Below are 14,819 nucleotides of genomic sequence, written 5' to 3' on the forward strand. Positions count from 1 at the left end.
GGACCCTGGGATCATGACCTGAGCCGAAGGCAGAGGCTTTAACCCACTGAGCCACCCAGGCACCCCTGTGACTCTATTCTTAAAAGTGATGTGAAGTGGGGGCACCTGGGAGGCTCAGTCGGTTAAGCGTCTGCCTTGGGCTAAGGTCATGATCCCAGGGTCCTGGGATCCCTGGGATCGAGCCCCAAACTTTCTTTCTCCATCCAGCTAGTTCTCTAGAGCACGCGCGCTCTCGCTCTCTCTCTCTCTCTCTTTCTCGCTATCTCCATTGCTATCTCTCTCAAATAAAAAAATATTTTTTTTAAAAAGTGATGTGAACTCTAGTGAAAGAGACACATGCTTCAGCTCTCTTTGAAACGCATCAAACAATAACATGGACTGATGGATGGAGAGAGAAACAGAAATGTGATAAAGCAAATACACCAAAGAATTCATCACAGAATCTAGAGAGTTTGCCACATAATTTTTTCAGCTTTTCTATACGCGCGAATATCAGCGGAAACAAGATCTGAAAGTCTGAAGCACCATATAAATAAGAGTGAGGAAGGGAAAAGCCATTTGCTGAACACCTGTCGCATGCTGGACTCTTAAAGAATATTCTCTCTCACTTCATCTACGAATCTCCTTCATCCCAGCTGAAGAAAGCGATCTTGGAGTGGTTAGGTGACTTGTCCAAGACCACACAGGACGGTGCTGAGTGGAAACTCAGCCTTGGACAAGCTCACTCCAGAGCCAAGCTCCCCCCAGAGCCAAGCTCCCCACCACTCAGTCCTCCAGAGGCGGAAAGGCCCTTCTCTTCCCCATCTGGGCCGCCTTTGTGGGAGGTCCTGGGCCAGCAACCTGCATCTCGGAGCCTCAGTTCCCCTGCTGTCTGAAGAGTTTGAATCCAAAGGTCCTCACTCTGACTTCACTAATTCAGCCAAACCCTTCCCCAGGCTTCAGTTCTCCAAAGAGTAAAGTGACAGGGAAGGCCAGAGAAGGGACAAACGGTCTCAGGAAAGATCTGGGGGCATCTGGGGCCAGCAATGGTCAAACCTTCGGAGGGCTTTCTCCCTCCCCACCCCACCTCCCTGGTTTTGGTGATAGTGAGATCCTTGAGGATTCAGGGAAGGGGGCACCTTCCTGTGGACCCTGTGTGGGCAGGGTAGAGACAGAGCCTAATTGTGCCCTCCCTATCCCGGCCTTCAGGACAAGATGACTTCACCCCTTCCTAGGTGGAGAGTCTGGGTTCCCAGGGTCCCAGATGCCAGCATCTCAGAACCTACCAGCCTTGCAGGTGGCCTTGGTGTGTGAGGGTGATGGTGCTGGCAGGGACAGAGATGGGAGAGACGTGCCCCACTGAATGTATGTATCTCTGAGCCTGACAGCTACCCAGCCCAGCTCCCTGCCCAGCCCTCCCTGGCCCCAGTTCTGGGGCAAAGGTGAATCCTAAGAGACTTGTCCTGCTAACCCCTGCACCCCTGCAGACCAAGGGTGGCCCGGGGGCTTGGGACAGTCCTGGTCAGGTGAGGGAAGTGAGATATTCCATGTTGGCAATTGGGACTCGCCTAGAGGTGGATGAGGAGTCGGCCATGAAAGTGGCAGCACCCCCCCCAAGTCTTGGGCCACAGAGCAGCCCCCCAACCCCAAGTGCAGGACTGCACACTGGCTCCAGGGCCATCCTCCCCATCTCCTCATTTCAAGCCATACCCCCTGCCACCCTGATCAATACCAGACTGTCCCGGGCCCTCCACTGCCTACCAGATCCAGTCCCAGCTCTGCAGAAGGATGCCCTGCGACACAGCCCCAACTCTGAGCTTTTTGAAGGCACAATTCCCTCTCTTCTCTATTGTTCATCAGGCCTCAACTCAAAAGCCACATCCTCCCTGGGTCCTTCTGCATCTGCACCATTCGGTAGGCACTGTCCCTTTCTCTGGACCCTCAAGGCCCTTGCTCATACATTGACACCAGGACACTCACTTGTTAGGAGCACTTCTAGATCTCGCAGTGAGATCTAGATCCCAAGATTTATGCATCATTCCATTCCCCTATCCTAGCGCACTCAGTGCCCAGCACAAGGTGGGCACACAGACTCTCAACGAATGCAGGATGAATAACTGAATAGTGAAGATATGGATAGATGGATGGATGGATGGATGGATGGATGGATGGATGGATGGACGGATGGACGGATGAACGGACAGATGATGGATAGATGGATAGATGATGGATGGATGGATGGGTGGACAGATGGATGGATGGATGATGGATGGACGGATGATGGATGGATGGATGACTGGTTACAAACAGAAGGAAAGAGCACTTTTAAATGCTTGATTCTGCCCAAGACTGTACCAAGACTATAAAAGATGACTTTTATCTTCAAAGCTGTATAAAAAACTGACCATCAGAAAAACTGACCACGCTAAGACATGAGATTCATGTACCTGATTTCCCAGGCACACACCTTCCATCCCCGGTCTACAGGAGATTGGGGAGTGGTGTGGGTGTCTAAGAGATGCTGTCCTCAGCTCCTTGCAAGGAGCCACTGGAAGGGACGTGCTCCAACTTCCACCCTAACACTACCCCTCTCTCCCAGCCCTGCTCCAGCACCAATCCAGCAAGTCTCTAGAAACCACACAGACAGGAAATCAAGGAGCTAGAGGATTTCAAAGCAAAAGAGTAGCCTTCCCCTTTATTTCCAAGAGCTGTCCCATAGCCGATCATCCCCCGGAACCCCTCCCCCGACACCCTGGGGTTTCCCCAGTGTCAGTCCCAGCATCTCACATGCCTGCACACATGCACGTGCACACACACACACACACACACACACACACACACATGCTCACATCCAGAGTGAGAGCTGCTTTCTACAGAACGCTTCTTAGCCCCTTTTCCCTCCCCTCCTGGAAGCCCTCCTCCAGAGGCAAGGGATTCCCAGGGTTTCCCATCTCCCATTCCGCCCTCCCCTCCCTGCCTCCTAAGCCAGCCCATGCCCCTTTCCCTCCTCCCGCCCTCCCTCCCTACCACCCCCAAGTGCAGGACTGCACATCTGGTTCCAGTTGTGGCTGGTCCGTTCAGGGGTAGGCCTGGGGGTTTCTCATAAAACTGAATAATACCAGTGTTGGAGCCTGTGGAGCTGGGGGAAGGGAGGGCAGGAGGCCGAAGGGGCGGGAGGGAGAGAAGCGGGCAGCAAGGAGGCAGAGAAAGACACAGAGCCCAGAAAGGAGCAGGGCTGCGCCTGGCATCTAGCAAAGATTCAATGGGTGCTTGTTGAGGGAAGATAGAAGCCAGAGAGACAGAGGACAGGAAAGCCAGGAGGAGAGAGAACAGGACAAAGAGAGGGTCAGAAACAGAGACCTAGAAGGAGGAAAGAGACGAAGCTGGGGGTGGTGGGACAGCGCCACTGGGCCACAGAGCAGCCATTGAGAAGAACAGAGAAAATGAATCGTGCCTGTCGGGGCCAGGTGCTGAGTTAGGCACTTCCAGTGGAACAGGAGGGGATGTGACAGAAAGGAGGACAAAGGGACACACAGAGGCACAAAAGAAAGGGCAAAGATAAAGTCAAGGGAAAGACTGACTGCCTAAGAATGTCAACTCTGGATTCCCCCGGCCTCAGGGCCCCATGGGCCAGCACAGAGCAGCTCCCGTGTTTTCTCTCATTCTGTTCGTGTCAGGATTTGAAAGCCCAGCCTGCACCAAACATTTCCCATGTGTGTTTCCATTAAAAACCCGAGAGATGGCTCTAATTCTTATCCCGGTCTTAGAGACGGGCTCAGAGCAGTTAAGAAATTTACCTAAAACCACAGGGCAGCTGATAACACGGTATCTGAACCCAGGTCTTAAAACTCAAGGCCGTTTCACCAACCGACGCAACTGGGAATTCCGGGTCCCTGGTGCTCCCTCTGGAGGCCATTGCGTCATGTAAGCCCCACTCTTGTGGGGCCAGATCCCTGGGTCCTTCTCGCCCTGAGCAGGGCAAAGAGTAGACCACCACCACCCAGCAGGCAAGGACTGGCTTCCCAATCTTCCTAGGAGGTGCTGGAGCTATCCTGTCTAGTACCCTTGGCCCCCACCCTCGTCCTCCCTCTCCACCGCAGGGAAGGCAGCGCCACAGGCCCAGGTCCCAAGGGGAGAGGCCCTGGGCCTCAGGATCCTGCTTGGCCCACACCACAGCTGACTGGGAGCCAGGCCCTGGGTAACACCCTAGGCACTTGGTCAATGTCTATGCCTTGGGTTCCCCTCTCCCCCTTCAGACGACCGCCTCCCCACCAACACCCCAGCTAGAGAGGAGTTGGGCTTTCTCCCAGGATCCTTCATCTCAGGGCTACCTCCTGGGAACCACCCACCCCCCCAACTCAGCTGGCCCTCCCTCTCCCCCAGAGCTGGCTTCAGAAGCCACACCCCCACCCTGTTGCCCCAAAGAGCCCCTCTCCCTTCCTTCCTGATGCTGGGTTCCATGGCCCAGGTCACAGGTCTCTTTTCTATTTGTTATCCTCAAGACTCAGGCCAGGGACACCTGGGTGGCTCAGTCAGTTAAGCCACTGTCTTCGGCTCAGGTCATGATCCCAGGGTCCTGGGATCGAGTCCCACATCGGGCTCCTTGCTCAGCGGGGAGCCTGCTTCTCTCTCTGCCTCTGCCTGCCTCTCTGCCTGCTTGGGCTTGCTCGCATGCTCTCTCTCTCTCTCTGACAAATAAATAAATAAAATCTTAAAAAAAAAAAAAAAAACTCAGGCAAGACTGAGGCAACAGTAAGGGGCACCCCCTCCTCACCACTGTCCACCCCATTTGCATCTAATTTGCATGCATTCCCAGCATCTTGCCAAGTGCAGAGCCTCAGCCCAGTGCCACACTCTCCCCCAGGGAGGGAGGCACACTCTGCCTTGTGCATTTGGATTTCCTACCCTCAAGTTTGTGCCCAGGGTCTGAGGGCAGAGGATCAATAAGGCAGGAGAAGCCTGAGAGAAATGGTCTGCCAAAAACTTGTGCCTAAGACACATGCTGGCAGCCCCTCCCTCCTGAGCCTGCCTCAGTTTCCAGCCAGAAAAGGCCCTTGGATCTAGCCCCAAGACCTCAGACTGGGAGTCAGGGTCTTGGGTTCCAGCCCTGTCCAGCCACCGATGCCCTGGTAACCAGAGGACACTCTTGGTCACTGTTGGCTTCCATCCCCTCATCTGACAACCTCTAAGATCCCTTGGAAGATTCCCAGAACACATTTTTAGGCAGACACTGGTCCTTGGCAGAAAGTCCCTGCTGTGCCAGTTCATTGCCCACAAATCCCTGTCTCCCCTGAGAAACCCGATTTTAAAGCTGTAAGAGCTCTGGGCTTTAATCGCCTCTGGGATAGGATTGCTCTCAAGCCTACACCAGCGATGATCACTGGCTTCAGCCCAGATACTTCCTTGCAGAGAACCCACAGCTCTCCCTCGCACAGCACTCCCACCACCCTAACCCCACTATTACAAGGCCCCTAGCCTGGACAGGACAGTTGGGGATCCCCCACACCTGAGGTTATCTGGATTTCAGGAAGGTGTTGGCAGGAGCTGTGATGAAATGCTTGGAGACAAGATAGAGAGCCGAGCAGATTCCTAACCAACAAGGCAAGGGGTGTTGATTAATAGATCAATGTCAACTTCCTGACTTGCCAAAGGGCTCTGTCCTCTGCCCTGGCTTGTCCAACATACTTATCAGTAACTTAGATGAAGACTTAGAACAGAGGCTTACCAAGTACACAAAGGTAAAAACGCAAAAAAGGAAGAGCTAAGGCGCTGAACTGAACCAAAATGCAAAACTAACTTTATAAACAGGCCAGAATTAGTAAGGGAACGTTTCTCTTGGGGTCAAGTCCTAAACTAAGGTTCCAAAAGTCATAAAAACCCTGAATTAATAATAGTTCGTGCAATAACAGCAAAAAAAAAATAGTTCACGAAAGGAAAGGCCTAAGATTTAATGAAAACAGAAATTCAGTTCAGTTCTCAGTAGGCTATGGCTGCCACCAACAGGCACATGGTCTTTGGGTTGCATTAACAGAGGTATAGAATATTGACCAAAGGAGATGAAAGTTCTACTCTCCTCCATGCCTCTCAGACACCACTGGAAGTGTCCGGTATTGTTGAATCAAAGTACAAGAAAAGTTAAAGAAATTGGGCCAATTTTTCTTTCGGATCATTAAAAAAAAAAAAAAAAAAAAAAAAAAAAGAGGACACAACACACATCGTCAAGTCTTTGAAAAAACTGTCTTGGGGAAAGTGAGCCAGGACAAACTCTATTGCCTACATCCACCTCCTTTGCCTCTCTGCCCCTTCATCTGTGAATTCCCTGAAGCCTGGGACCATTTCCCATTCATTTCTGAATGTCCGAAGGGCAGAATCAGTCAGGGGCTGAGCAGCTGCGAAGGACGAAACAGCATCCTGACCAGGCCTGTGGGCACTGATTAGTAGGGAGCGTGCTGGCCCCGGCACTAGAGCTGAGTTTCTGCCAAGCTGGCTGCTGAAGCCAGAGGAGGCCAGGAGCCGGGCTGGTGGCTGAACGTCTGGCTGGCACACACTGTCCCAGGCCGGCTCTCGTGCTGGCCAGCTGGCCTCCTACCCCCCAAGACTCACCCCTCACCACCGTTCTGTGGGGACTGGCCCCAAATGGGCACCCTTACCCGACGTGGGGAGCTGCCCCGTGGCCCAGGTCCTGCCATCACGGGATTGGTCCTGTCTCCCATCACCTGCGTGGCTTTCCACCTCATTTTATGTGCATTGACTTTCTCTCCCTCACCCCCTAACCGACCCTCCTCTCATCATCCCTCCTCCTTAACATTGATCCTCATGCCTCCAGGGTTCTTAGAGCTACTTCTTGCTCTGTGCTCCCTGGCTGTAGGCTGCTAACAATGGCAGTCCTTGCCTTGCTCCCACCTCCTCCCCCATTTTTTCTTCTTTATGTTGTGCTTTCAGGGCTGGACGGAGCTGGAGACTCTCTCCTGAGGACTTAGTTTTGCCCCCCCATAGATAATGATCTCTCCGCTCCACTTTGAAATGCTCCACTTTGAAATGAGGTGCTGTCCCTCTAGGAGTTTGAGAGCCAGGGAAACCAGGCCCTATCCTTCTGAGGCCCAGGGCTGGAAGGGAAAGTGTCTAGGCTTTGGTGCCGCATGGACCATCTCTGAAGCCTGTCCCCCCGTCCCCCCAGGCTGTGTGACCTCAGGCAAGTTACTAACCACTCTGAGATGAGCGCAGAGTCTGACCCAGAGCGGCCCTCCCTATACCCAAGCTCCTGCCACCCCCTCCTCCTTCAGAGAAGCCCTCACCATCCGGACCCTGGAGTCAGGATTCAACTCTCCTTCCTGTGTGTCTCTTAGGACCTGTTTAATAAACACATTTACTAAGAGTTTTCCATGTGCCAGGCACTATTCCTAGAGCTTTGTGGTTAATAACTTCAATCGTCCTAACAACCCTATGGGTATTGACCATTATTAACCCCATTTTCTAGATAAGGAATGACGCTCAGAGATGTCAACTGTGATTGCCACTGCTCTCCTCCCTGAAGCAGCATGTGAGGGGGCCTCGGGGCCCATCAACTTCCTGTGCCCAACAGATGCTCGCTCGAAGCCTCTCCTCTCCCACACCAGGCCGTCGGAGTTTACCCCACGCCCTGCTGAGGCTGGAAGGTTCCACAGGGGCAGCCTGCTTCCTGTGCCTCCTGCTTCTGCTGCAGAGCGCAAGTCCCTTCAAAGCTTTATTCAGAAATATCTCTCTCTCTCATTCTCTCTCTCTCTCTCTCTCTCTCTCACACACACACACACACACACACACACACACACACACACACAACAGCTCACAATCTCCCTCAAGTCCTCACTTCACAGGATAGACATTCCCAGCTCTGCTGTGGTTTCTGGCTCTTTCCACCCTCCAGGGGCTTGCCTATTTCTCTGCCTCTGATCCCATCCCGGCCGGCCTTCCTCCGTGCCTCCGTTTGCCCATTCATTCAACAAACGCTCCTGAGTGCCTGCGGGGAGGGGGGCCCCGGGCCAGCGCTGAGGGCAGATCCAGGGGAAAGCCAAGATCAAGGGGCACCTTCCCTCAGGAGTCCTTGGTCTGGAGGAGGGGATACCACCCAAAAGAAGTCTCAACACTTCACACCAACAGTGCTGAGCCGTGTGAGGGGAAGAGGAGAAAGCCCAAGGGAGGGGTGGCATGGATCCTGACAGCTCATGTGCACCGGACATGCTCCAGACCCCGATATAAAGTCCCCACATGCCTCATTAGCCTGTTCCCTCCTCACCACGGCCCTGCGAGATGTCCTTCTAACCCCACTTTGAACAGCGGAGGGAGCTCAGACACAAGTGGCCAAGTCACTTGCCCAAAACCAGTGAGACAACAGCTAAGCAGCGGTGGCGACAGCAACAGGCCTGAGCCCCAACTCTACTCTCAAGCACCTTGCACCCTTATCGCCAAGAGGTTAGGACTCAGTTCCCAAACCCCGACACCCCCCACACACGCGCCAGCAGCAGCTGGCCGTGCGGAAGGTAGCAGGCCTGCCTTGGTGGGTGGGACCCGGACCCCCCACTGTGCTTTTCACCCATCTACCCCTCCAGCAGCATCGGCTTCACCAAGATGGTAGTCACCCCAACACTGGACTCCCCACTTATTCTCACCTTGCTGTCACCTTCAGACAGCTGACCTTTACTCTGGTTGGCTTCAGGGTGGCTGGGGACAGCTCCTCCCACCAGGGCTTGCTTGAGACATGGCTCCTAGTGTCACCAAGGGGACCAGGGAAGGGTCAAGAAGGGCTCCAACTCTGGGACACAATCATCCCAGGCTCTCCCCAGGGCCACCCAAGTGAGGCTCACAGCTATGGTAAGAATTTAGAGTTGAGGCATCCAACCCTCACATTGTAGTTAATGCAAACTGAAGCCCAGAAAGGCCAAGCAGGGAATCCCAAAGTCACCACGGGGAGGAACTCAGTGGAGTCAACCCAAAAACCATGTGTCCGGTGCAGGCCCCTACATCACACCAGCCTCCAGGAGAGCCAGTCCTGGCCTTGACAGGGAGGGATCCAGTTAATTCTGAGGAAGACAAGAGGGGCCCGGGTCCCTGGGCTGGTAAGGGGCCCACAGGACCAGCTAAAGGATTCTTGGGCTCCAGGTGCAGCCCAGGCCTACTCTCCACCAATGACCAGAACGGAGGCTGGGGCAGGAAGGTAAGCCGGGCAAGGGACATCAGCTGGAGCCCCTCCCCCTGGGTGCTCCTCCCCAGGGACCCCATGGGTGACTGTTTTCCTAGGAACATTGTGTTCAAGCTGTGAGTCTTGGCCCAAGCACCCTACCCTGGCAGATCTCCAGCTGCCTGTTTAATAATGTACAGCCAATCGGCCAGTAACAGCAGGTTCCAAAAAAAATTTTTTTGATGGTTGTTTTTGTTGTTGATTTTTTTTCTTTTCCTTCCAGGTAGTTGGTGATGGTTATGAGGAACAAGTCTCCCCTGGCTGGGGTCCAAAGCAACCACCGCCTGCCCAGGCTAAGGGATCCTGGCAGATCCCACCTGCCTCTGCCCACCCCGCCCACCATGCCCAGGCGCCAAAGTGCCCACACCCACCTCCGAGGTCCTGGCGACACCCTGGGCCTGCTTCCCAGGGGCGGGCAGCTGTCCGGACACCTGGGAGGTCCAGAGAGGCCCAGCAGGGCCGAGGGAGAGGATGTGGGATGTGCTGGCGGGGGCAGAGGAAGGGCAGGTGGGGGCTCAGCGCTAAATGGGCCCAGCGCTTCCTAGGAATTCCGCCCCGTCTGGCTGCAGTCAGGAACGGAAGGTGGAGCCGGGGTTAGCCCAACCAGGTGCGAGGACCTAAGTCCAGAGCCAGACGGCCAGCTCTCCTGGGAAGGGCCGGGAGAAGGGGTAGGGATTTCGGGCCCTGCCCTCCTTCGGCCGACTCATCTCCATCTGAGAGAGAATCTGCGGCAGAATCAAGGGAGCTGGAAAACAGAAGCCTCACGGGAGGGGAGTTAGGACAGAGAGTGGAACTTTCAGTCCTGTAAGAACAGATGCAGTATTGCAAAGATTGCTCCTGGGCTACGTGCAGTGCCGGACCCAGGCGAAAAGGCCGGCCAGACGCCCCTTGCCTATCCAGCCTGGCACCCCAGAAATGGGAGTGAGGCAGGGCAGAGGGTGGGAAGAGCTGCCAGGAGCCAGGGACTGGGTCTTCACAGCTCCACAGAGCTCCCTGATGACCCCAGGGCCAGTCTGTGTCCTCTCTGGGCCTCCATCTTACTGCTATGCCAGGATGAGCTGGAGGTCCCAACCACAGAGGGACTGCCAAGCCCAGATGAAGGGCAGATGGAGGAGTCCAGAATCGTGATGAAGATGGGGATGCATTAGCATCTGTCAAGCTCTCAGGATGGTCCAGGGCCTATATGTTTCCCTCTGTCATTAATTCTGCTGGGCAGGCGCTATTACTCCGACCCCTGAACAGAGAAGGACACCGAGGCTTGGAGCGGGAGAGGACCCATTTGCCCAAGTGACGGTGGGAGTGACAGAGGCTCGATGTGCACACCAGCCGGCTGGCCTCAAGCCGCCTTGGAGATTCCAACCAAGGGGAGCAGCCCAGCCCCCGAGCACCAAGCACCCCAGCAACCCCTCCTCTCCGCTCTGCACATCCAGCCGCCACTCCCCAGCCTCTGTCTTGCCCTGGTGGGTTCCGCAGCCTCCCTTCTGTCCTTTCCCTCCCTCCAGCTCATTAGGCCCCTTGGGGCTTCCTGCTTCCCCCAGGGCAGGGGCATATGCAGCCACACGGCCCTGCACACTCACACACTAATACACACACACACACACACACACACACACACACTCATACACACACACACACACTCACACATGTATGCACAGGGACCCATGCACTACACACAAGCACGTGTGCTTACACACACACACACACACACAAGCACACCCGTGAGCCCCAGCCACGGGTGGCCTGGCATAGACCCCCGCAGACTGTCTGGGCAGGCCGAACCGGACAGACGGCTGCCATGCCCCCGGGGTGGTTATCCCAAAGGCGAGAAGGCCGGTGGCTAAGAATACTGCGGCGCATTCCAGGCCTGAGATAAGCGGCCCCAAGCATCCTCGGCACGTTCTGGCCTCGCTGTCCCACCCCCGTGGATTCCACCCACCCGCAGCCCCGTTCCGGAAGGGCCCCAGCAGCCGGCGCCGCCAGTGCACACACCTTGGCTGAGGGCCGGCCGCCCTCCCCTCGCCAGGGACTCCAGGCACATGGCAGGTCTCGGTCCCCACCACCCAGCCCGGAGACACGCACGCAGGGAAGGCGGGGACGTGTGTGTCCATCCTGAGATGTGGGCTAACCTACACGGCCGGCAAACACACCCCCCACACACACCCCTTGCTCATTACACACCAGCAAGAACCTCATCACAGCTGCGTTCACCCCCGCTCCGCTACATCACCGTATCCTGAAGGGGAAGGGACCGAGGTCCAGGGAGACCCCACTGCTAGGAAGGAAGAGACCCTGAAATTGAACCTAGGTCTTTCAGCTCCTAAGCCAGGGCTCTTCCCAGGACCTCAACCCATCCCCCTTCCAGGCTGACTCTTAAATTACATCTTTCCAGGGCCACCATGCAGATCAGCGACATCCTTGGGGAAAAGACTCGTGTTCGCTACAGGCTCAGGAGGGGACTCTCAGTCACACATACACACGGGCAATACCTCCACAGAAGGGTCAGGTGTTCTGGGGCACCTGCAGCTGCCTTGAGGAGTCGGGATTGTCCCCAGGACAAGGGACAGAAGACTATGAGCTCTCAAATCCCCAAGTCCCCAAGGGTTTGGGAAGAAATGGAGTGAAGACAGAGAAAGGGGCTCCCCCACCTATGAAGCCAAAAGGGAAAGTCCTTTGGATTTTAGGGCCAGAGGATCAGGACAAAGGACCAGGCCTTGGTGAACAAGGCAGGATCCTGAGGGTGACAGGAACATTCGGAGTCTTCAGGGCCCCAGAAGGGACACAGAGAGGACAGACAGGAAAGAGAAAGAACAAAGCTAAGGAACCTGAGGTCCCTAAAGGAAAAAGGCAACAGGGAAAGATAAGAGATGCGGTTACGAAAGTTCTGGTGTACCTTGGTGATCCGGGGCAGCCCACACTTCTGTCTTTTTCTCACCTCATAGCCCAACCCTGTTCCGGGGCAGCAGTTCTAAAGTCTGTGTGCGCGGACACACACACGCACACACAAACACACACACCCTCACATCTCAAGTGTCTCTCTGGGTAACGCAGTCAATGAGGTCAAGAGCTGTTCTGGACACTTCTCATACGAGAACAGTGGGGCCCAGAGAGGGGCTGTGGCTTTCCGAAGGCGCCAGGTTTCCTTTTTGCTGGGTTGGGGGAGCCAAGAAGAGGACCCTAGAATCCCTATCTCCTCCAGTCCTCGGGAATCAGCCCTGCCAAGGAGCAGAGCTGAGGCCAGAGGCCTCCGAAGCAAAGGGAGACCGGAAGGAAGCTGGCCCCGGGGACTCTGGGGCGTGACTTTCCCAGCCCCAAGGAGATGGGATCAGGGAGGATCAGAGCAGCATCCGAGCTTGGCACCAGCTGACCTTGGCTGGCGATGAAGGCAGAGGGCACAGAGGCAAAGGAGGTAGGGTCACAGTAGGGAGTGAGGCTGAAAGAGGGAGTGTGTCACCATGAAGACTTGGCCACCCCCAGCCCCTGGCTTGGTAAGGCAGCTGTGCTTCCCAGAGCCGTGTGACCCCGCAGCCGGCGTTGCCTGCTGAGCACCCCATCCCCTCCCACTCTGAGCAGGCCAGGCAGCCTTACATGGACATCTCAGGGACACAGGCATGTGAGCTCCCCCCTCCCCCCCAGCTTCACCCGGGGGTGCTACGCTTTCTCCACCAGCTCTCCTTCCAGAGCCCCCCTCTTTCCTGGGGACAGGGCAGCAGACCTGCAGGCGAAGGCCAAAGAGGGGAAGCTGAGATGGGGGGATATTGGGCTGTGGATTTCACACCAGCTGGATAGAGACCCCAGCTGGAAGCCTGTAGAGAAACCTGGAACGGAGAAGCCAGGGCTACAAACTGAGGAATGAGGACCCATCGGAAAAGGGATCACAGATGCTCTGCGGACTGGTGAAGGGACAGAGCCAAGAATATATGTAGACACATGATTATTCCAGAAACAGGCAAGAGCAGAGTTTGCGCATTCGTTTGCCTGATGCAAGCAAACCAACCGAAAACAAGACATTTTTGAGATAATCAGGGAAAATTGAACATGCACTAGGTTTTAGCTGCTCCTAGGAAATTATTAATTTTGTTGACTATAATAATGGTATTATGGTAATGTTAAAATTAAAAGTCCTTATCTGTTAATGATACACAGTGAAGTATTTACAGCGGAATGATATAATGTCTGGGATTTGCTTTAAAAACACTCCAGCACAAAAAAAAAGCAGGGGGGTAGGGGGCAGATGAGACAAAAACAAGGAGAGTTCACAGTTGTGGAGCACAGGTACAAAGGAGTGCATCATGCATATGTTTTAAATCTCCCACAATAACGAACTGACAAACACACACGCACACACACACACACACGCACGCACGCACGCACGTACACACGCACAGCAGGGGAAGGGGACTCATCTGATCCACGTTCCCCAAAGTGTGGTATTCAGGTGATTTTAGCTGGAAACGTGGCTCAACAATTTTCTTTTAATATTTTTGCATATTGAAAGAAATTAAAAATATATCATTGTAGAATAAGCCTACACATTATTTTTTTTTAGATTTTATTTATTTAATTGGGAGAGAAAGAGAACGAGAGGGAGAAGGAAAGAGAATCTGAAGCAGGCTCCCCACTGAGCACAGCACAACCCGGGTCTCCATCCCACGACCCTGAGATCATCACCTAAGCTGAAACCAAGAGTCAGGTGCTTAACTGACTGAGCCACCCAGATGCCCCAAAGTAAGCCTAAACATTCTATCACTTAAATGAGCAAAAGGTTATAAAAGCCAAGTCTTTTTTTTTTTTTTTTTAATGCCATAATAGTGTAGGCTGGTGAGAACGGAAACCATCAAATGGCAAAGGAAATGCACCCGAGCACAGCTGGGAAAGCACCAAGCCCACCCAAACTCCCCATCGCCAGGGAAGCCACACAGTGTCCCGTGGCGGAGCCACTCCTCCCTTGCCGACATCCTGGACAGGCAGGTGTGCCAGCATGCCCGAGACACCACCACAGAGGCTGGACCGGGTGATGCCCGTGAGCCGCTGGAGTGCAGGGACCGCAGTGGGGAACAGTGGCTGCTGTCCACCAAGGGCAACTCCCTGTCTCTGTACTTGCACAGTCTCCCATCCCTGATCCCTACACAGCCCTCCAAGGTAGACAACATCATACCCATTTTACAGATGGGGAAAGTGTGACTCTGAGAGAAGAGGGGACTTTCTCAGAGCCCCAAGGCCAGTGCATGGCAGAGTCAGGATTTGAGCCCCCATCTCTCTGACACCCAGGCTTGAAGCTGAACCAAGAAGGCAGCCAGGTAACCAGCCCAGCCGGAGCCTAAGGTCCAGCACAGATCTATAGTGTTAAAAGAGTTGGGAAGGAAGACAAGAAGAACAGGCACTATGGGAGGGAAGGAAGGGAGAGGCGGGCCCATAGGCCCCAGGCTGCACCATCGCCTTGGGTGTCCACAGAGTTGCTACCCAAAGGTGGCAGACAGGAAAGGGACTACAGCAACCTGCAGGAAGGTCAAACAGCTGGGGGGACTGGAAGGTAGAGATGGAAGGCTGGGAGCCTTGGTCAACGTTTCAAAACGCACTTCTGAGCTTTGAGCTGGAATTACACCCACTCAGCACGGGAACGTAGGTC

General features: G+C 54.6%; 1 protein-coding gene across 1 annotated transcript in view; it reads right to left on the reverse strand.

Annotated features, from left to right (window-relative positions):
* Nucleotides 1-14,819, reverse strand: part of LOC111149091 (tensin 1) — a 164,815-nt gene that overhangs the window by 129,686 nt on the left and 20,310 nt on the right. The gene's annotated exons all lie outside the window — the stretch shown is intronic.

Source organism: Enhydra lutris, unplaced genomic scaffold, assembly GCF_002288905.1.
Source record: "Enhydra lutris kenyoni isolate GAN:26980312 unplaced genomic scaffold, ASM228890v2 scaffoldscaffold1, whole genome shotgun sequence".
Lineage (NCBI taxonomy): Eukaryota > Metazoa > Chordata > Mammalia > Carnivora > Mustelidae > Enhydra > Enhydra lutris.